Source organism: Notamacropus eugenii, chromosome 3, assembly GCF_028372415.1.
Source record: "Notamacropus eugenii isolate mMacEug1 chromosome 3, mMacEug1.pri_v2, whole genome shotgun sequence".
Taxonomy (NCBI): Eukaryota; Metazoa; Chordata; class Mammalia; order Diprotodontia; family Macropodidae; genus Notamacropus; species Notamacropus eugenii.
In genome coordinates this window covers 406,569,159-406,593,548 of record NC_092874.1, presented here as the reverse complement: position 1 = coordinate 406,593,548, position 24,390 = coordinate 406,569,159, and the positions used below count along the sequence as shown (strand labels likewise).

The window sequence follows — 24,390 nt, the reverse complement described above, 5'->3', positions numbered from 1 at the left end:
TCTTCATACGCATTGCTTGCTGGAATATTTGGAAGATAAGGAAATCCCATAAGATTCTTTATTTAACCTTGTGTCAAATGAGTCCACCCCCTGACATGATGGACTCAGGTCTGCCTTGGGAATATCTCTCACAAAACCTCTTTATCTCATATTCCTTCCTGGAACTTAACCTAAAAATAACAAAACTTGGCTTTTATTTTTCTCTAAAAGGACCCTTAGCAATGAAACAAGGACTCATGGATAACAAAACATTAAATATAGGAAAGAATTTATTTATCAGAAAGTATAAAGGACTTTTACCCAAACCAACAACAGTCAAGATACTTCTCCCTGTTACAGAGACATCAAACAGCCCTCCTTTGATTGGTTTTACTTTCCCTTGGGGCCTAAATGTTGTCTATATTACTCCCCATAATGTGATGGCACATATCCTAGTTTCTCATTGGTGTCTCTTGCTGTAACCATCTTCGGTCAAAACCAAAACAAAAGCCTTATGGAGTGGCTGACAACAGAGGATAAAGTGTTTTTACCTTATATAGGACATCAGCAGAGGAAGAACTTAACAAGCATTGCTGCTACCTGCTTATTCTCAATAAGACAGAGCTAATTCATTCCTATTGTATCTTGTGAAAATTTAAGGTCATTTCTTAGAACTTGTTGCCCCATTTTTCATCCAGGCCTTAATAGTTTCATCCTGTTGACCTCTCTACATTTTTTGGCATTGTTGATCACCCCCTCCTGATTGATGCTTTCTCTTGTATTAAGTTTTGTAACTGTGCCCCCTCCTGGTTCTCCTCCTACACCACTATCTTCTTGTCTCTCCTCTTTTCTCTTTTTTCTCTAAACATCTAAATGTGTATGTCCTGAAAGGATCTACTCTTGGCCTTCTCTTCTCCCCCTGAACTATCTCTTGGCAAATTCTACATAATTGTCTCCTAGAACTGTATCTCAGTACTGACCTTCCTCTTGAGTCCTAGTGTCAAATGTCCCACTGTCTTTGGGAAATCTTTTATATTTCATGACGCTTTAAAACCAAAATGTCCTGAACTTTCCCTTATACCTCTTCCTTCTAAGTTTGCTACATCTGTCTATGACACAATGATTCACTGAATCTCCTATGTTTTTAACCATGGGATAATCTTTGATTCTCCTTCATCCGTCTTGACTGCTTAAGCAATACAACTTGAATCCATGTTCTCCTCTTCACCATCGCTGTCAGAACTCTAATAAAGCCATTCATTAGAATCATTCTGAGCTGTTGAAAATTATTCATAATAAATCTTTCTGTACACTTTTTACCTGTTCCAACCCATTACCATGGATGGAATAATATTTTTTTCTTTTTTAAAAACAAGTTAGTTTTAATTTTTGGAATAAAACAACCATTTCCATAACATAATACAATACAAAAGAAATCTGTGAATCTTTCTCATCTTCTCAAAAATCTTCAGGGGTTTCCTGTACCCTACAGAGTAGGAGTAAAGTTCAAACTCCTCTTCCTGGCATTTAAAGTCCCCTCCCTACATAGGCAGCTTTCTCATATTACTCCTCAGTAGATGGATTCCATGCATTCCATTCCATCCAAATTAGATGAATTATTCTCTACCTCCCAAATATGTACTACTCTTTGATACTATTATTGTTCAGGCTGTCGCCTACACATAACACAATGGTACAATGGACAGAGCACTGGGCCTAGAGTGATTAAAACCCAAATTCAAATCTAGCCTCAGAGATTTATCAACTGTGTAACCCTGAGCAAGACAATGAAGCTCTATCTGCCTCAGTTTTCTCAGCTGTAAAATGAGGATCATTATGGTACCTACCACCCAGGGTTGTTGTGAGAATCACAAGATATTATTTATAAAGTACTTAGAACAGTGCCTGTCACATAATTGGCTCTTAACAAATGTATATTTCTTTTCTTCCTTCCTAATTAGGTAGTATATTCCTATCTATCTTATAAAACCCAACTGAAAATCTACTTTCCCAAGGAATTTTTACCTGATTTCTTCTGCCACCTATGGATAACCATCATAGTTCTCATATCTCACATTGCATTTCTCATGAAATATTATGTTTTATAGCTATATGTGTTGGTGTTATATCCCATTCTAGATCAAATCTCCTGAAGGTTGGGGACTATGTTTTCATCTTAATTGTGTATCTTATTCAGGGAACAGCACTATGCTCTGCATATAATAAATGCTTAAAAATATGTACCATGTTGCATTATATGTTATATTTTATTGCTATACTTCATTGAAATAGAACCAATCACTTATAGATCCATCCCTGCCATCAGAGAGTTCTTGGTCTTGAGATACTTCCTTAAGAGAGAGACAGAGATAAAGAAAGAAACAGAGACAAAGAGAGACTAACAGAAGAGATAGGAAAAGGGAAAGGTTAATTATTTGAAGGGCAATTTCAACTGGAGTGATATGTTATGGGTATATTTAAAGCTAATAGTCCTGGAAATCAGAGGAATCTCCCCTACAAGTACAGCTTTGTCCTGGGATTCAGATCTACCATGGAACATGGCACACTCAGAGTTTCTGAAAAGCAACTGGATGTAACATTTAAATCATCTCTGAACTTTCCTTTCTGTGGACACAGGCTTTGAGCCTGGTTTATGGGACATAGTAGGGGAATCCCTTAAGGGAAGGGGAAAGGTTAGTTCCCTAATCCAGTGTCAGCTAATCCAGTCAGTCCTCTCTGTGTGCTTATGCCTGAGTATCTCATCATCAGATCAACAATAGGAGACCTTATGGCAACCAAGGTCATTTTTATAAAGCACATAGACATGCTTCTATTGATAGCTTGTATAAACATAACAAAAAAGAATAGTTGAGAGGTACCCAGACTAATAATGAAAGAGTAAATTATGAATGTCCTTTGATTTTCTTCAAAGTAAATGAAAAATAGGCTTTCTTTTATAGCTATCTATTAAAAACACACAATAACAATGATATTCAAAGACTTAAAAAAATCAGTGTTTTAGAACTCAACTCAACAATTGTATTTGAAAAGAAGCAAAGCAGAAGGAAACAGTGCCCCCTCAGACTTGATAGATATCTCAATGTCATCTGAATCATCATGCCCTGTTTACTGATTGGATGCAGTTTGGTATGGAGATGAGGAAGGCTGAGTGTAAATGAGACAGTGTTGTATACTAACTGAACATCCTTTCCAAGCTAAGCTATGTAAGCCTTTTGTTAACTCTTAGATGGTCTATATTTTATTTTGTTTTAATCTCAACCCTGAACTACCAGAAAGGATTTAATCAGGCCTGATCTATAATAGTTGTTATGAATAAACAGCATTTTGTAAAGGAATATAAGATACATACTATACATACATCTATACATACACATGTGTGTATATATGTGTGTGTTTGCAAATATGTATATGTATATATATGGAGAGAGAGAAAGAGAGAGCGAGAGGAGGGGAGAAAGAGAGAGGGGTGGGGAAGGGAAGGGGTAAGGATGGAGGGAGAGGTGGAGGGAGGGTGGGAGGAGGTAGGGGGAGAAAGAGAGAGAGAGAGAGAGAGAGAGAGAGAGAGAGAATATGTCAGAACCTATATTATTCTCACATAGGCTTCAAGAATTCCAGTCAGCTCCACGCTATGAGGAAGATTCAGAAGAAAACTTCATTAGGCAATTATTATCTCTTAAAAATGTTATATATCCCCCAAATGAGTGTGTTATGAATTTACAAGCTGCACTTCATGGACTACATCAAGCTCCCAGGAAACCTCTTCACTAGAAAACTCATTATCCTACAATATTTCATCAGTTTTAGTACTCATACCTTTTTAATACCCCCAATAACCTCTGTCCTTCTGACTGGAGGGCTGGAGAACAGAATGAAGAACTCCTCCCAAAGCCTCCATTTAAAGAAACCCTAAAACTAACCGACTCACTTCCTACCAGCTGCACTCCTTGGACTGGATACCACCATGACCAAAACCAGGCACCTTCTCCATACAGCACCACCACCTCCATCCCACCAGATTTTCAGCTTTTTAATGTACAATCTTGCCCCATTAGATTGCAACTGCTTGAAGACAAAGACGTCTTTTTCTTTTCTTATTCTTAGCCCCAGCATTTAGCACAGTGCCTGGAACAAAGCAGGCACTTAATGTTTATTGAATTCCTGACATTAAAATACCATCCCAATCTATCTTAAGGGTGGTTTTCAGTTAGAAGGGATTCTGGAAAACCATCATCTCATATACTATAGCTTCCTCAACCCTTGAAAACCTGGAGTTTGAGGAGGTTTGCTCATTAGAAATGTCCCTAAAAGAGTTTGAAAGTCTAAGTGAAAAATAAAAAATGAAATCTAAACCTAAACCCCCAGAGAGGAAAGTTCTAGGAGAAAGGCTGCTCATACCTAATCATTCAGTCATGTCTGCCTCAATTCAGCAAATGTTTCTGACACACCTACTATGTTCAAAGAACATATTAAAAATTGCCACTCCTCTTAACCTGGAGAAATTTATATTGCCCACCCCATTGCCTGATGTGCCATGTGAGAAAGTAACAATGACACATAAATCAATACCTCATTCACCAAGCATTTGTTAAGCACCTATTATGTGACGGGAATGGGGATGCAAAGACAAAAATGAAAGTTACTGTCATTATTAAGGAGCTTCCATTCTACTGGAGACCCAGTACCTGGACCTAACAAAAATACATACAAAAATGATACATCTGTTTCACTAAAATGTATAAATATTGAAAACTAATACATTGAGGGAGAAGAGAATGAGAAGGAATAAGCACTTATATAGCAGCTACTATGGGTAGGGACAGCTAGGGGGTATGGTAGAAAGAGTGCTGGGCCCAGAGTCAGGAAGACCAATTTTCCTGCATTCAAATCATCTGTAAATTTAGCTGAAGAAAATGGCAAACCACTCACTATCTTTGCCAAGAAAACCTCTGTGTCACAAAGAGTCAGAAGCAACTGAAAAATGACTAAACAACAATGCAGTGTCAGGCACTATGCTAAGTGTTTTACAAAACTCTCATCCCACAACAAGCCTGAGGTGCTATTATTGTCCCCATTTTACAGTTGAGGAAACTGAGGCAGACAGAAGTTAAGTACCTAACTCAGGGTCACAAGGCTAGTGTCTAAGACTAGATTTGAACTCATCTTCCTGACTCTGGGCACAATACTCTATCCACTTCACAACTTAGCTGCCTACAAAGCCCTATCCCTGGTGAGGATTCTCCATAAGTAGCCTGATGGGGACTCACCATGCTGCTGCTCTCCAAGCAACTTCATACTATGTTTTCCCTTTCCTACTGTCCCCTCAGCTTTCCATCTCTAACTTTGTACCAGTAATCAAATCAACACTACCAGTCCTGGAAAGGTCATACCAATCAAGTCTTCTCTTTGCTCCTCTCACCATTCCTGCAATACACCTCTCCCTGGTCTTCATTCCCTTAAATATACTGGCTTCCCTTATTAGAGTATAAGACAACTTGAGGGGCTTCCTGGCACTTAGTAAGCGCTTAATACAAAATTTTTTATTCAGTAAGTTATCATAGTGTCTACCGTACTCAAAGGTTATACCAGAAGAACATAGTTTCTGGAAGATTGAGCTCATAGAGGTCTGAATATGGGCCAAGTGAGGAACTATTTATCATCAGAAAACCTACTCAGCTAAGTAGAAAAAGGCTCATCCAAAGAATGTTGGTAGTAATTAATTTTTTCAGCAACTCATGCAAATGTCTATGAAGACATGGGGGATCTAGGTTGCAAATAATACCAGAGTCCTTCTATAGATGAAGCCATGGAATTTTGAAGAATTAAAATATATGTATAATTGTAATAATTAATGATATAATTTTAATAACAGTATTATTTCATATTCACACATGTACACTATGTGATAAAGAAAACAGTGATAACTTAGCAATGACCTTCTGTATGCAGTGCTAGTATGTAGCCAGGAAGGGGCAGTAGATATAAAGGAATGAGACCATCTATGCTTCTTTTGCATTGTGTTCTGTGCGAAACTTTGATAACACTTGGAATGTGGGGATGAGCTTTTCAAATGTTATGGATTAAATGGAGGATAAAGGTATTAACTGGACACTGAGTCAAAGCAGCAGAACTAAGGGAGACAATTTTGAATATCTGAGATGAGAGTGGATAGATGTGACTGAATCATGGAGCAACTGAGAAAACAGAATCCTCCAACTTCTCCATCACTTGATGACCATATATTAAGCATTTTTATCAAACATATATAATATAGTAAGAATTTACATTAAGACAATCTCATTTTTATCTTTGGGTCCACAGAACCTAATACATTGCCTGGAACATAGTAGTTGTGGAATATTTGTCAGTTTTTTCATTTACATGAGCCTTGTGCTTCCTGAAACTTGGGAGCAATATACAGAAAATGTAAGAGACAGAATTAGAATCCCTGCCTCTAGGAGCTCTTTCCTATTATGTCTCCTTATAATAGCTATCTATTAAAATTAGTATCTGTTCCAGTTATATCCTATGGCTTTCTAGACATTTTGTTACTCTACATTCTATGTAAGACCTAGCAATAAACAACTTCCCAGAAATCACACGCTGTTTTATCTGGAAGGGTCTTGTGTAACCCCTTCATTTTACAATTGTAAAGTCCAGAGAACTGAAGGGACTTGTCTAGAGTCAAGAAGCAAAACAAATTGCAGGGTAAAGTCAAACCCAAATCTTTTAACTCGCTCTTCTTGCTCTAAAGCATTCTTAATTTTCTAACAATACATGTTGATACGGTAATTTGATTATCAACGACTAATCAATGTTGTCCAGTAGGAAGAAAAATATATTATTTTCTTATTATCCTCAGTGTGACTCTAGGTCTAGATAGCTTTTACTCAAGTCACGTAGGATGATTAAATAAAATTGCATAAGGCTTAAGGTCCTATTAAAATTTCATTTTCTTTCCGAAAGAAAACAAATTAATAAAAGACCAATTTAGAATAAACTGCTCACTTTGCTAGTTCTGACTGCACACATCAATAAAGAAGTTTATTATGTGGTGTGTTTAGTTAGGTGTTAAAAGGTCTATTCTTTCCAATAAAAAAAAAGGGAAAAAAACCAAGCACCTCCTTCCTTAGGAGGTTCCATAATAGGTTTATTATGGTGCCTGAAAGTTTCACCATTAAAGTCATTCCTCTGGCCTTCCCTGATATTCCTGTCCTATAATGATCTTCCCACTGACCCCAAATAGTATTCATGATCCTGGACAAGGCACATAACTTTTTTCTGCTTCAGTTTATTCAACTGTAAAATGGGGATAATAATTTCACCTATGTCCCAGGGTGTTGACAATCAAAAATGAGACAACATTTGTAAAGGGACCAGTACAGTGTCTGACATATAGCATGTGGTTGATAAATACTTGTTTCCATTCTCCCTTGTGTTTCTCTTTTTGTTGAAGTTACTAAATATCAACACATCTATGGACCTGGTTTGGAGGACCTTGCTGAGTTCTTTGTTGTCTTTGGAGCATAAGACTCCAATTATGTTCATGGAAATCTTTTTGCTTACACCCCAAATGGGTACCTCAATGAGAGTCCACGGTCTGATGAAATGATGTTTCTTCCTGGCTATGGATCCTTAGGAGAGAGAGAGAGAGAGAGAGAGAGAGAGAGAGAGAGAGAGAGAGAGAGAGAGAGAGAGAGAGAGAGAGATGATAGATGGATAGATGATAGATAAATTGAAAAATGAAAAAGCCCTTCTCCTTTACTTGCTTTTCCAAGGGGAATCTGAAAGCCATCTGTCCATTCCTTTATTTGCAATGTCCTTATTTCTTCTGGGTTTAATTATATTGATAATGTCAGTATCCATGTGATTTCTTTCTGTCTTTGGACAAGGATCTCAGGTACCACTGGTTAGGTTAATACTGAAAGTGATTTAGCAAGCATAATTCTTAGCAGTAATCTTGCTCCTGCTATTCCTTTCTGTGCTTTTCTACCCCTACTTTTAACTGTTGCCAACAATTCCTTCATCCACCTTCCACTTAGACCTTGTATTTCGCTACCCATGAACCCCTAGTTATCTCAGCACTACTTTCTGATTACTCTTTCAGAATATGATGTACTACCATGAAGAGAAAGGGATAAGCACTAATATAGAACCTATTATGTGTAAGGCATTATGCTCAATTCTTTTTTAAATCTTATCTCATTTGACCCTCACCAAAACCCACAAAGTAGACGCTATTATCATTCCTATTTTACAGCTGAGGTGAACAGAGGTTTAGTGATTTGCCCAGGATCATATAGCTAGTAAGTATCTGAAGGCAGATTAGAACTCACATCTTCCTGACTCTGGGCCCAGCCCTCTGTCCTTTAGATCACCAGCTGTCTCAGTGAAGTTGTAACAAGTACAAAGCAACTGGAATATTTTTGCCAGGGTTTCAGCATCCAACAGGGTTCAATCCTCCCCACAGAAACCATCTCTGTATCTCACTTTGAGGTCCCTGGAAGGTATGCCACTGGGTTACTAAGCCACATGGTTCTATCACCCTCACCTGGAGCCTGCCTTGCTCCTCAACCACCAGGGTTGTACTGGCCAGACTCCCCTGCTTCCAGAATAATTGAACCCACGGTTGAACCTCTCTTTGTACTCCTGTCACCTCTTCTTCACTCAACTGAATTTGCCCTGGAGCTAAGAATTCCAAGTAATGGCTAATACCAAACCTTCTTTCCAAAATAGATTTTAATTTTGTCATGCACTCCAACATGGATTCACCTCTGCTCTGTCACCCAGGTCAATTCTAGCTAATCCAAGGAAACTCAGGGACACCACCTCTGCAGTTAAAAGGGAGATTCACATTTGATGAAGGTGCATGATTACCTAATTAAGAAGACTACATCCCTGAAAAAGTAAAGCTTGCTCTCATCACATTTGGCTTAAGGAAGGAATAACATGCACACTCAATTTAGTATGAAAATCTATCTTACACTACAGAAAAGTAGGGGAGAAGGGGATAAGCAGGGTGGGGGGATGATGGAAGGGAGGGCAAATGGGAGGAGGGCAATTATAAGTAAACACTTTTGGGGAGGGACAAGATCAAAAGAGAGAATAGAATGAATGGAGGGAAGGACAGAATGGAGAGAAATACAGTTAGTTAGTCTTACACAACATAACTATTATGGAAGTCGTTTGCAAAACTACATATATATATATTGCTTGCCTTCTCAGTGGGGATGGGTGAGGATGGGTGGGGAGGGAGGAAGGGAGGGAAGTTGGAACTCAAAGTTTTAGGAACAAATGTTGAGAATTGCTTTTGCATACAGCTGAGAAATAAGAAATACAGGTAATGGAGTATAGAAATTTGTCTTGCCCTACAAGACAAGAGAGAAGATGGGAATAATGGAAGGGAGGGGTGTGATAGAAGGGAAGGCAGATTGGGGGATGGTGTATTCAGAATGCAAGGCATTATGGGGTGGGGGCAGGAGAAAGATGAGAAAATTTGGAACTCAAAATTTTGTGGAAATGAATGTTGAAAACTAAAAATAAATAAACATAAAAAAAGACTACATCCCTGTCAGAAGGACTGAAAGACCTCCAAAAAATGTAGGTGCAGGGACAAAGTGGTCAAATATCAGAAATGTTTTCTATTGGGAATATTCAAACATGTAATAAGATATTTGGGATGTTCCATCCTTTGGTGCAGATCACAATCCATCTGTTCTTGTACTACTCTTGCTCCTGTAGGCTTGTCTCTAACCCCAGCATCCACTTAATTTACATTTGAATTTGGAACAAACTGAGGCAAAATGAGTTGTTACATAAAGGTTTTGTTGTTGTTGTTCAGCTGTGTCTGACTCTTTGTGACTCCATTTGGGGTTTTCTTGGCAAAAACCCTGGATTGGTTGGCCATTTCCTTCTCTAGTTCATTTAACAGATGAGAAAACTGAGGCAAACAAGGCTAAGTGATTTGTCCAGGGTCACCCAGCTAATAGGCATCTGAAACTACATTTGAACCCAGGAAAATGAGCTCCAGGCTCAGCTCTTTATCCATTGTGTGACCTAGCTGTATTTGTTCAAATACAGCAAGGTTATACAATAAGGATACAGTGGTCCCTGGCATCTCTGTTTGCCGCCCTCATCATCTGGGAATATATCTGCTAAGTATTTCATCAGAGTATGGCACCTTGAGTGATGTCAGGCACCCACTAAGTTTGAGAGGCAACAACTACAAATGCATGAGATCTTTTAAGCCCCTAGGCCAGGAAGCTTCTGTCAGGGAATCTGTGGTTGATAAAGTTGTGTTGGGGGTAGGATGTCAAGGAAGATACATCAGAAAAATGCTGGTCCTGTTGCACTTATCCATGTCCTCCTATGAATTCACCACTAGGGTTTATTCTAAAATTCTAGGAATTTTCTTCACTTTCTCTTGATTTCATAAGGATACCAATATATGTCCTCAATTGTGTCCAATACACTCCTTCTCCTTCATAATTCTTTTTGTAATGTGCTACATCATGCTTATGCCTACCGTGAACCTTGCCCTGAGTGGCTTAGAAAACATCCCCTGTGAAAGGGAGAGGTTTAACATTAGTTAAACTGATAGAAAATATTCCATTGTTCATGGATTTGTCTGATGACGTTTATGGTAAAACTTATCAGAATAATGTTTTCAAATGTATAAAATAAGATACATTGGATTACGAAGGAAACCGATTATATTCAAACCATGACCAAAACATTTTAAATGAAGTCTTCATGCTAAGACTCACTGACTTTGGGATAAGTGAACTCCAAATATCTGAGCCTGAAGAACCTCTCCATCATCTATCCCTAATGGGGAGCTATATTCATTTAACCTAATTAACTCAAGTCTTGAAGAGCACATTAAAAGCATAATCTGTGAACTAAAGTATTCATGAAGCCATTTGAAGTTCTTTATCTTGGTCTAAACATTGTGCTGGTGGAAAAATCAGAGAGGTTATAATGAGAAGGACAGATCATTTCAGTCTGGATTTTTTAGATATGAATTGTTGTAACATGTTGGCAAACTGGTCATAGTCATTATTTTCCAAATAAAAGCAAATATAAAGTTGAAAGGATTAGAAATTTGCTGACTATCTCCAGAAACTTAGAGGTACCATCAGGAGTGTGTTGGAAATAGTTTAAAGAGGCTCATAAGAGCTGATTGTTAAATTTGCAGTGTGAGTATTTACGCCTCGGAAATCAGCAAATGCTATAAATCAGGGTTTGATTGATTGTTTTGCTGATGGTCTACACTTAGGGAAGTAGTGGAGGAAAAGGTAAAGAATGCATACAAAATTTAAAAGTGTGTCCTGTGTATATTTATTTTTTCAGAGACCTTGGACCATCACTGATACCATAGTGTAGTGAAAAGCACACTAGATTGAGTCAAAAGACCCAAGTTTAATCCCAACCTTCTCAATGAACTGGGTGACTTTGGGCAAATCTTTTAAACTTTCAGAGTGTCAATTTCATCATCTGGGTAAGCCCTTATTGAATTAAATTGGAATGAAAAACCCATTACAGTATCAGTTCCTTGAGGACAAGGACTGGTTTTTGACTCTTTTTTGTACCAGCAGTGCTTAGCCAAGTGCCTAATACATAGTAGACAGTTAGTTTTATTGATTGATTAACTAAACTCATGGAATTTTGAGAAAATCAATTTTGAATTGTAAAGCACTATTTAAATAGGATTTATCATGATAATTATATTCTTATTCTCCATCTTTGGTGAAATTGTCTCTCAAAGTAGACTTTGTATGATTGGCATTGATATACCTGGGGTCACTCTGATTATCTGTCTTCCCTTTATGCCGATGATTTAGAACATTCAATAGCAAAATCAAATAACAGCATTTCAAAGTGTCCTTCTCTGGACCTGTTGCCCTATTTTCAGTGCCCTTCCTTATATGGAGTGTCCAGAACAGAACATAATTCTCCAGCTGGAATTTGAGTAGAATATTTATTCTAGATGCTACATTCCTATTTGTGGTTTGAACAGAACTTTGATTCCAGATGGTATATTTCGATTTATTCATTATAAAAATACATTTGTTTTTTGAGAGTCTTAGACTCAAGCTAATTTAATCAGTTCATTACTCTGGTCAGCCAGGCCAAACAGGTCAGATATTGCTTCTAAACTCTCAGTGTACTATTTTAAATATTCCCATCCACTAGGTGAGAGTGTTGTTCTGGCAATATGTCAGAGGTCATTTAACTTTTCAATGACAGATGTAAGTTGGCCTCTTTGGGCACTAGAATTCATATTTGACTTGTCGATCAACTGTATTATGAACAGAAACTTCCTCTTTCCATGGCTTTTAACGTGAAATGAAATAAATCATTTCAGGGATGTCCTGTAGCCAGCTCAAACTGACACTGGAGAGCCAACTGTTCAATTTTCAGTGTTAGCATTTAAATCTTGGAAAACATAAAATGCCACAAATCACGGCTTCATTATTATTTTTTTAATTGTTAAGACCTGAGAAAGTGACAGAGAAAACATTAATAATGCAGACTAAACATAAAAGTGTGGCATGAGTATACTTTTTTTAGAGAGCCAGTTGTTAAACATTCACCAGCACATCCCTGTGCTTTATCAACCTTTATTATTCAGGAAAGGTGAAACAAACTGTGCCTTGCCTTGCTGATCCTCTTCCTTTCTGCTGCAAATTGCATTTAGAGGAGGAAAAGAAAATGTTTTCACCACCAGATGTCAGGCAAGGAAAGGAAAGAGGTTAAAACTTAAATTATAAAATTGAGTTTACAAAAGCAGCTCTGGTCCAAAGTACATTCTTTTATTAAAAAATCAAAGATTTTAAAATATAACTACTTCAAAGATCTGTGAATTTGTTAGTGTTTTTCTCCTTTCACAAGCGCTATGTGTTATCATCTTTCCAAACCTCAGTAAACCATTCTGATAAAAAAAAAAATGTATTTGGGAAAAAATAATCTATTGCTTAGTGGCCTGTTTTCAGATGAGTCTCCGCCCTTAGCAAAAATGATATAGGTGCTGAACAGTACTGTCAAAATCTTCGAAAACCCAGAATCGTCTTTCTTCAATGATTCTTTAAGTCCTTAAATATTAGGACTTCTATAAATCAGTATGTATTATGCCATATAGGCCATACAAGTTTTGATTTACTTAGTAGTATATACATAAAAGTCTCAAATGGTTAAGGGAACTGTTAGCCAAACACAGACTAAGATAGAAAATTTTGTAGTAGAAAAATTCATAAAACTATAGTCACTGAGAAGGTAAATATAACGTGGAAGTTGTGATCTAACATTTCCTAAAATTTTGATTTCACATAGACTAGATCAGATCTCAAGAGAAAATTACATGTTATAATCTGGAGTACACTCTGAGGACAATCCTCAAACCTTCCAAGTGTCCAGATTTCCTCAACATTAACTAGCGTGGTCCCAAGCTTCTATACATTCTCTTAAAGTAACAAGTACATATTGAATAGATGATAGTCCTTAATTTTACCTCACAGAAAATTCAGAAATGCAAAAGATTTACAAAAACCTGTTAAAAAACCCAACATGTAATTAAATTACTCAAGGAACTCCTTAAACAGTTACAGAAAACACAGAGAACTGCATAATTCTTCTGGCAGGAACTGAGCTCAGGGTTGCTATTAGGGCATGTGATGCTAATGAGAGTTAAAGATTTTCCCCATCCATTAATGGGCCTGCCCATTAAGGCAAGCTTGATTAGGAGAGGTCCATACCTTTTCTTAATTTTCTAATGAGGCATTGGTTCTCAAGGGTTGTGATGCCCTCTGACCCTGAAAAGTTTATACTCTGAGGTAAGGTTTTATTTTGGAGCTTACTCACTGGAAGTGTTTGTTTGGCTAGACTAGACTCTGGGCAGCCACTAGGCAGCTCCCTGGCTTTGAAAACCCAAATGTTGGTGCTTCTCTCTGTGGTAACTATGTATGATCAGACAGTGGGATCTGTGTGTTGATCTGTGATGTGTGTATTGCTTATGGTCAGACAGTTGGAAGCCCTGTCTGTTGATTATTATTTCTTTGTGACTTTTTCCCCTGAACTAAGTGCATGATCTTTATGCTTGATTAAAGTGATTGTTGAACCTTCAAAAGTTGCTTTCCTTTCAGAAAAAGAGATCTAAAAACCTGTATAGCAGGCTCTCTTGTGTAGGTCAGAGTCTTTGATGATACAGGGTAACACTGTATTGTGATTCCAGTGCATTCTTGCCCATTGTTGGCGTTCATTTGTGAAGAGGACCAATGATATCACTAGGTGATAATTTGACTTGCATGTGAATTGTTTTCAAGTGACTGAGAGTTGCACAAAGTCATCAGTCTTACTCTCTCTTCCAGAGTCATTGAAGTCCACTAGCAAGGCAAAAGTCAGGACAACTGGTGATAGCCTGGGATACAAATGATCATGGCATTGTCAATGTCTAACCGAACTCTTAGTGCTCCAGAGCACCAGCTTTAGCTATCTTCATAGCCTTTGGAAAAAAAATTGTTCTCATACACTTATTTTGTCAGTGAAATCTTCACATGATTGAGGTAGGCATCCCCCTACTTCATAAATGAGTTGGAGGCTTCTTGGGTACCCACAATCTAGTTCATCCCATCTGCTGAGACAGTTTTATTTGGATGTGGACTTTGTTCATGCTACAGCTTCTTGGAGACAGGTAAGAGTTTGGTGAAAGGTGGACACTAAAGATGGATGAGCAGCCTTGAAAAGGGCTCAGCAAGCCCTCCAACCAGAGGTGATAGTCCCTCTCTGAATATGTACCCCAACACAGCCTCTACTCAACTTGTAGTTACCTTTCATGATTTGCCATTCATGAAGCAAAATCCTGAATCCTTCTCATTAGAAATAATCTTTACTCTCCTAAGAATCTTAAAGAAAATTATGTCTCTCATTCATTTATCAACATGGTTTATTGAATTATGTTATTTGTGTATACAGATGTAGGACCCTCCCTCCTCCCCCCAATAACCACTTCACGCAAGTCACTTATCCTCTGCCTCAACTTCCTCATCCTTAAAATGGGGATATTAGCGTGCCTCCCAAGGTTGTTGTGAGGATAAAATAAGGTAATATTCTTAAAGTGCTTTGCACACTTTAAAGCACTGGAAAAATGCTAATTATTGCACTTTATCTTACATTCTCTACTAGATTGTAAGTCCCTTTAGGTCAGGGACCAAACTTAATTCTTTGTATATTCTTCTATACCTAGCACAGTTCTTAGCACACTTAGAAGCCTTTGACCATGTTACAATTTAACTTATATGCAAATCAATCCACAATTTTATGGATTTCCTCACTATGGTTGGCAAGTTGATTGAAAAGGAAAAGAAAAGCCACAAAGCAGCTCATTTGAAACCTGGCTAAATCCAAACTCTTTCTTATTCCCAAGAACTAGAGAGCAACCCAAATGAAAGAACTAAGCACTAACCTGATTGCTTTTACTTCAAGTTCTGAATCATTTTTTTTTAATATGAAATCTAATTAGGCTTGAAGTACTTGATTTTAAGATATTTACAGGGGGTACCATTAGGTCTAACAGTTTTAAAGGAGACCAAGCAACTTCCTGACTTTAATGAAAAACTGCTCAAGTGAGGTATAAAATATCGTGTTGTTCTAAATGTGCAAAACCTCTTGTGGGGTCTCAGGATATCCTCAGCCCCACTCCAATTCTGAAAGAAGACAACTCAGAGCTCACATTTTTAATAGCATGTTCTAGTTTATAAAAACATTTCCTTACAATAATCCTTTGAGGATAGCAGTGCAAGAGTTATTCTCTCCATTTCAGAGTAAACTGAGGATTAGTGAGAGGAAATGACTTGTCTAAGGTCACTGGGGTTAGAAAGTGGGAGAATAAGGGATTAAGGTCCAGCTGATGTATTCCAGACCCAGTTTTCTTTAACTACTTTATGCAACTGAATAGAGTAGAAAAAAGCTCCTTGAAGGTGAGTTCTTTGATGGCACTATTTTGTTTTTCTTTTCCAATTATAAGTGCCTTGCTCAGTTCTTTGTGCATAGTAGGCACTTTATCACTGGGAGGAGGGGGAGAGAGTATTGTATTGTATTAACGAAGAACTAAAGTAAGTTGGGTTTCAAGCGTTGGATATGCTTTGGGCAAATCACTTCATCCCTGGGAAACTCTTCTGTAAACAATGGGCATTGGGCTAGATGGTTTTCAAAGTCCCTTTAAATCTATGATTCAGTGAATCTCCGTTTCCAAATGAATGAATTGTGGGCAATGTTACAGCTCATAAAAATCAATTTGATATTTACAAGACTAAATATCTTCTAAATCCCTGCCGAAACATTTGTGTCTTCAGTCTTAAAACTGAAAGTCAAATATTCAAATTGAAAAACTGTAAGAGGAAAAGCAGCTTTTTCAGGAGGGGTAGGGGAAAAGAAGATGAAAGAAGGTCCATTTGTTCCAAAGAATTCAGAAATTTGCGATCACAAATGTGGGCAGGGAAAGTCTGAAGTCTGACTGTTTATATTTGCACTGATCCAAAATAATCCTAGTGTTGTGTCTATGACAGCTTCAAGCGTGGTGATGGCATGGATGTGGGGTTTTGTGTTTTTCATAATAAGATAGCTTTCAAAATGTGTTGATGCTCTAGTTATTATATTGAAACACACGACTGGATAGCAGAAAGGTGCCAGATTTCGATAGATTTGCTCGAGTTACCATCTGAATGCTTAATTGTCTTTAATATGTTGTTGTTTGACCACATTCAGAAAACAATCCTATTCATTTGAAGGAAATGCTTTATGGTCATCTGCGTTGCCACTTCACCCTAAGGACCAACGGTCTTTCCATCCCACTGGCAACTGAAACCTCCTATACTATTGCTACCCTCAATTAAAACATGAACTCCTTGAGAACAGGGATTTTGTTGTTTTCTAATTCCAGGCCCAGTATTTTTCACACGGTAAACACTTAAAAGCTTGTTTATTCACCATTCATCTCTTGTCCTCAAAGCAGTCATACATTTAATATTTATAAGCTAAAACCACTAGAAGAGGTAAACATGCAATCAAGTTTTTTCAGTATTTTATGGATGACTTTTTTTACACATAATCATTTTTTAATATAATCCATCCCTGACCCATTTAACTCTCCTTTGTAAAAAATAAAAACAAGCTAGCAAAACTAATCATATATATATGTATATATACTTATATATAAGTTTATGTGACATTTAACATTTGTAGTCCCTATCCTCTTTACCAAGAGGAAGTAAACATGTGTCATCATCATCTGTCTACTGGAATCAGTACTTGTCACTCATTCAGTATGGCATTGGGAATCACCAAAATATTTGAAGTTGAGAAATATTAAAGAGCTGATTTTCTATAACATTGCTAATCAGTCCTAGCCACTTCAATATGTATTGCCAATAAGTGCATATTAATATAGGCTAACTGATATGGGGTTTGTAGCCCAGACTTCATGAACATAGGGAGATGTCACCTGAGAAATATTACTGTGTATATAGGTAAGAATCAGAGTAATTACTAAGTATGTGTCCTTAAGTAAGTTACTTAATCTATTAGGATTCTAGTTACCTCTTCTGTAAAATGAGGAAACAGAAGAAGATAATGTCTAAGGCTCATCTGAGGGCTAAATCCCACCATCCTGTGAAATTTTTCCCCAAAGGAGTAAGAAAGACTATCTGTATTGGTGTCATCAATCAGTCAATAAATTAAATATAATTAAATACATAATATGTATTAAATATAAATTAAAGAAATACAAATAAATTTAATTAATGGAGCACCTGCTATGTACCAGGCACTTCGCAAAATGCTAGGGTTACAAAGAAAGACAAAAGACAGTTCCAGCTGTCAAGGAGCTGATTAAGAAGTCTAAAGGAAAAGAAAGACACCAGGCTCCCATCCCTACTAGGAAATGTCTTGCTATAATATGAGATTGTGTGGGATGGCTCAGGTCCCTACATAAATCAATTACTCAGAGGCCTCTCAAAGTGATGACAGAAAAGAGATTTATTCGATTCTCGAGAATCTGGACAATCCTACAGCAGTTCACCTGGAGTAGGAAAGCCGAAGACAAAGAAAAGGCAGCGATTTATATAGACTCTAACACAAGTCCCTCCCCCCCCACTGACCATTATTCTCATTAGCTGAGAATATGATCTTACATTCTAGACACGAAATCTAACCAATCCCTTTTGAAATGAAGACATTGAAGAATTAGGTAAACTTTATCCAATCATTGAGACCCTAATGTACTACATAGTTTTATATCCTTATATGGAATTATTCTGTTCTAAAAATATAGTAACCTTGAGCCTCTCAGTCTTACCTCACCCCTGGGAGAAGAATTACAATCTGAGAAGTCTTCACTAAACCTATCCCACTCAAGATGAACTGAACTTATGTTTCCACAGAAAATATGTAATATGTGAAATACCAGTGATAATCATTTAATATCATTTTTGGACTTTACTAAGGGCCCAGAGCCTGAACTAATCAACCAGAAGAAGATCCTGGACCTAATAGCTTTTTTATCCTCTGGGAAACTCAGAGAATAACTCTTCCTATGTCAACAAAGCCAAATGGGGCTGAGTAAAGACCATTCTTTATGACACCCTTAACCAGAGACACTATTTTGAATAATGAGACTTTTTCTTAATATTTTATGGACACATACTATGCTATGGTATGTTAATGGTAAAGAAAACATAGATATCCTGGCTGAGTAAAGACCATTCTTTATGACACCCTTAACCAGAGACACTATTTTGAATAATGAGACTTTTTCTTAATATTTTATGGACACATACTATGCTATGGTATGTTAATGTTAAAGAAAACATAGATATCCTGGGTCTTAATTTCAATTGACACTTTGCCAACTGTCTTCTTATCTTACTGTATTTACCACCTATTCAATTAAGATATCAGTTAGCCTGTTTACCTCTTTAACCAAACTTTCAGGTCAACACCAGAGAGACTGTATATCAATTAAGGGAATTCCTTTAAAAGAATTTAGGTCATGTCCTTCTATGAAGAAAATTAGGAATGTGGCCTCTGTGGGTCAGGTGAACTCTGGAATGGTGGCCAATAGAAAGCAAGGCAGGAAATTCGAAATGGGAATAGTATAAAAAGGTTTGCCTTGGAGAACAATCTATTCATTCAGAGGGAATGAGTATAAAACAAATATTGTTCTTTGCTTAAAGTGAGTATGTTTCTAACATGTAAGAAGAAGGAAAGAAGAAAACAAGAATTTATTAAGGACCTAGTATACATCAGGTTCTGTGATAAGCACCTTATTGATGTCACCTCATCTGATACTCACAACTCTGGGAGGTAGGTGCTGTTATTATTCCCATTTTATAGATGAATATAAACTGAGGCAAGCAGAGGTTAAGTGAGTTGCCCAGGATCACACATCTAGTAAGTTTCTGAAACCAGATTGGAACCCAGTTCTTTCTGATTCCAGGCCTAGCACTCCATCCTCTATGCTTAGAACACTTATCCATGTGGTTCTACCAGTAGAGAATAGGCATTTGAGACATAAAGACCTGGAATCATGTCCTATCTCTGACCCATGGTCACCATAAGACCCTGGGCAACTCATTTAACTACTCAGTGCTCCTGGCAACTCTCTAAGGTTATGAGTTGCATAGAAAATACCATTATCAATACAAGAAGTTTCTTACCCAGAGTTTCCTACATCAATGAAATCACAAAATCAATCCTGACTCCAAATCAGAATTCTAAAACATTCCAAGCCTTAGACACTTTATGGTGATTCAGTTTCCTTATCTGTAAAATGGGGTATAATGTTTACACAACTCACCTCACTGAGTTCACACATTTTTCAAGGAAAATTTAGCAGGATTATTCTCCCAGTCATGATATATGGCTTTCTATATGTATGAATATGCATGACCAGAAAACGAACCAGACCAGTCATGAGAGCGAGGAATAGCAGGTAAGTAGCCCAAATGCTTCACTGATCTCAAAGAGTATGGCGGAAAAAAGAACCCTGTTCAATAAGGCTAGATTGAGATCTGTCCCAATAGGGATGGTACAAATGCCAGAGAAATTCATCAAAGGATCACAGCCTATATTTCTCTCAATCTCTCTCATTATCCAAGACCTCATGTCATTTGAAAGAAAACTTTTCAATACTTCCTTTTCTAGAATTGAATGTCAACTCTAATGCTGAATCTCTTTCCCCATCATCATGTTTCATATCGATGGAACTAAAAATGAGTATCTGTGAATGATTACTATTGTTCACAGGCATTCATGTTGTCTATAAGCCATAACCAGTCTTTTCCACAACATCAATCTTTGCAGTCAGGCCTGTTATTAATGATAAAATATGGGGTCATCTTGATAATAAAATGAAAGGAACATTAATTCTTCTGATGTTGATTTTTTTCACTTTTACTTAAGTCCCTTGAAAGATCGTTGTCAGGCTGGTAAAAACTTGTAATTATTATAAGCTAAATGTATAGTCTCTGGGCCTCAGTTTCCTTATCTGTAAGATGAGAGGGCTAGAAAAACATGGCCTCTAAAGTCTCTTCCATTTCTAAATCCTACAATCTTCTTAGGATTTCACGTTTGAAAGTCTCAGAAGCTATCTATACCAGTCAGTAGCTGACAAGAACACTTTCTACAACATCCATGACAATTGTGCATGTTCATAAATCCATTTCTATTTATCCCCAACTACAGGTTACTAACACGCATGTCTTACCTTAGAGGAGGAGAAAGACTGGGGGATTTAGAAGAGGGAAAAAGAAGATATATGCCCTGAGAATGAGTCCCTAAATATTGGAATGAGAGCAATTAGGAGGGTATAAAGGACACTCATAAGAATAATAAATAAGAAACAGATGGTGATAGTTTAAATGACCATGAAAGCAGACAGCATAATCCCAGAATTTCAGCACAGGTTATTTGCTTAAGAAATCAGTGCAGGAAAGTTTAACATTTGTAGTTGAGTATCACGATGATTGAATGTCTGTATAATCTAGTGATGAAATGCCATTGGAGGAAAGCACTTTGGGGAGTATGGTATACTGTGGGAATTCAAAAGATTTAGACATATCCATTTTTTTCACCTTGCAAAGGGATGAGAATTAGACCTATGATTTCATCAAAATGGAGAACTCCCAGATGAGGAAATTCCCTTTACCAATGCAGGTTAACACTTTCTCAGAAACTTATAGTCTTGGAGAGTTGCCTAAAGCACGGAGAAGTTGCATGATTTACCCAGGATCACGCAGCCAGTATGCTTCACAAGTGTAACTTGAATCCATGACTTCAGGCTTGGCTCTCTATACACTTGTATAACCCTCTGTGTCTCCCTTCTCCTTACAGGCCAGGATTTCGGTGTTTTTTTTTTAATTATGTGAGCAAATCACAAGTACACATCAAAGGTGACCTGCTAAAAAGAAAACTAATTTGGAAGAAGTATTGACTCCTTCCCATGGGTAACACAGATGACACCAGTAATGAATATTATTTATATGGCTACCATTTTATAGAATATAATTCCAAGTGTCTGATATTCAGTTTCCTCCTTTTAATAATGAAGGCTTTAAACTGTATGATGTCTAAAATACTTTCCATCTTTATCATTCTATGATTATATATCTGCAAGACACATGGGATGGCAAAAGCAACCTTATGTGTACCCACAGAAGGAGCCTAATCTGTCTTTATTTTGCAATAAGATGGCATGACATTCATATATTTTGAGTAGCTTTCAGTGACTTTTCCATTTAGGAAAGGAAGGTCTATTAAAGATGGCAAAGACTCACCACCTTTTCTTTATTTTTTCTTAATAATATGTGGTGTTAGAGTCAATTCTTAATAGTTCATGGCTCTTGTCTTCCACTGGGGACAGATACTAGAAGAACACTATGACTGAAAACTGGTAAGTAAAGTAATTCTAAGGCAGACTGAGAGACTGAGACCTCACTAACTTGGAGGATATGCCTTTAGGTTAACAAAAGTGACTATCCCCTTGATTGGTTGGTTGATTAGTCAGTGTCCTTCGCACTTGAAGAAGACTGAAATGGCATCATTATGTCAGGGTCAATGTACAGTGTGTCCAACTGTGGTTGATCAGAGCAATATAAGCTCAGAAGGGTGTGCCACATGTCAGGCACAAATAGCCTTTATGACCATTTGGGTATAAATTTACACATCTTGCATTTCTTTTGTGCTACCACAATTTTGCTTTGCTTATGTCCCCTGGGAGAATGAAGCCAAATCCAGATTATTTCAAGATACACTGTGTGACGTGTACTTTGGCTTTGTAAAGCATAGACATTTTGATAGTAGATTGACACTGTTGAGAAAGGAAATTATAAAGAAAGCAAGCATTCATGAGATACTTCCTAAGAAATGCTTTGGACAAGCAGATAGCATGAGGCCACTGAAAAGGAGATATAATAAACAGAAGATCAATTTTTCTTGTTCAGCATGGTCTGGTTCACAATGGCTGAGACTGCCTAGGGTTACTGTTGGAAGGCAGTTCCCTTTTTGTCTTGGACATGCTTCTGTTGCCTAGCATAGTATATAAATGTAAGTAAGTCAAGTTACCCTGATGAAGCAAAATATACTGTTAGTGTAGATTTGCAGTGAGAAGAAATAGCACAGAAGGTGGGTATTCTATGTATCTCCCACAAAATGATCACAGTTTCTTAGATACAAACTCCCTCAAAAACCAGAGTGTGGAGAAAAACTAGAGTTGAGCTAGGCTAAGTTCTTTAGCCCATCTTAATCGTAAACCCTCTCCTTCCCAAGGTTTCTTGTTTTTAGCTGTTGGGATTGTCAAGGTTCTGGAAAATCCATATGGGGAATTTATGTCTAATTCTTCAAATAAGACTTAATACTGGGAAATATTGTGGCCTCAAATTAAATATAACTCATTTATTTTACTAGACTTAGTGAATCTCTGTGGAGGAACTTCATCTTTCAATTATTATTTTTGTTCAAGGGAGGTGTGAGTAGGTAGTGAGAGGGGCAGATTATAAAATGGATACAAAGATAAATTGTTTTAATAAGAGTATGAGACTCAATGGTCTCTTATGTGCCTTCCAGCTCTAAATCAATGATCCTGTAAACTTTAAGGTGTTGTATAAATGCTAGTAATTGGAAAGGCAGGTGGCTATTATTTTGAGTCAAAATGTGTCTTTCAATCCTAACTCTTCCACTTTCTGACCATGTGGCCTTGACCAAGACTCATCTCATTTGAGAATTTCAATTCCCTCCTCTGGTCAAAGGAGAAGGTGGGACTGGATCATCCACTTCTGAATCTCTACAGCCAAATGGAACTCCACTTTTTATCTGTATTACGAGAAATCCTGTAGAGGAAAGGTATCAAAATCCCTGGAGGCTTATGGTCACAACACTCCCAAGTAAATGAAACCTAGACCACACTAAAATGTAATTGGGAAATATATAAAAAAAAATAAATAAAACTACAGTAAAACATAGATAATGTTCATTTGTGGTTTTCTAAGTCAAAATGTGACCTGCAAGCATCTGTTTCTATGACACCATTGTTGTAGAGGCATATGAAAAGGAAACAAACTTCACTATTTGTAAAGTCATGGACATGGACCATTATACACAGTCCAAGGCCCATTTCTCATACGTCCATCCTCCTTTCACATCAGCTACCCAGTCTGCCCCTTCTAATATATGTAATCACTAATAACAACAATTCATATTTATATGGCTTTTTACGGTATACAAAATGCTTTCCTTACAACCAGCCTTGTGAGAAAGGGCCTAAAAGTTTTATCTCCATTTTACAAAGGGAGGGATGAAGAAGAATTTATTATGCATTAACTGCCAAGCCCTGTGTTAAATGCTCGGGATGCAAACAACAACAAAAGACAGCTTTTTTTGTCATTAAACAAAGTTTGTCCATCAGTAGTACCAACATTCAGATTAATGTTCACAGAGATTACAAGATTATTTGTACCCACCACCCCCTTTTCTGCCAATTACATTATGAAGGTGGGAGGGAGGTAGCCTGTACTAATGACCAAAGGTATAATCAACAATTTTAGGAACCAAGGTAGGGCTTCACAAAATGCACCTGGTGGAAAAAAACAGCATATGTCCTCAAATCAGCCTTAGTAGGTGAGAGGGAGGGGATAGACCTTTTTCACTCATGCCCCTAGTGTGGGTAAGGGGAGGACAGAAACTACAGAGGCATAATGAAACCACTGCTGGGAAACCAATCAAAGGGATAGGGAAAATCAGGGTGGAAGTAGATGGAGGAAATCATCTGTGGTATAGCCAGAGAAGGAAGGAAGAGCGCTACCTGGTAGATTTCTACTTATTTCTCGCCAATTAGGTGCTAAGCTC

General features: G+C 37.4%; 1 long non-coding RNA gene across 3 annotated transcripts in view; it reads right to left on the bottom strand.

Moving 5' to 3' along the window:
- Window positions 1–10,985: 10,985 nt before the first annotated feature.
- LOC140497302 (uncharacterized) overlaps window positions 10,986–24,390 on the bottom strand; it is a 94,822-nt gene continuing 81,417 nt past the window's right edge. For all 3 annotated transcript variants that reach the window (XR_011964606.1, XR_011964605.1, XR_011964604.1), the window contains one exon: window positions 10,986–24,390. This exon is cut by the window's right edge and continues 20,895 nt beyond it. This is a non-coding gene — a long non-coding RNA (uncharacterized lncRNA).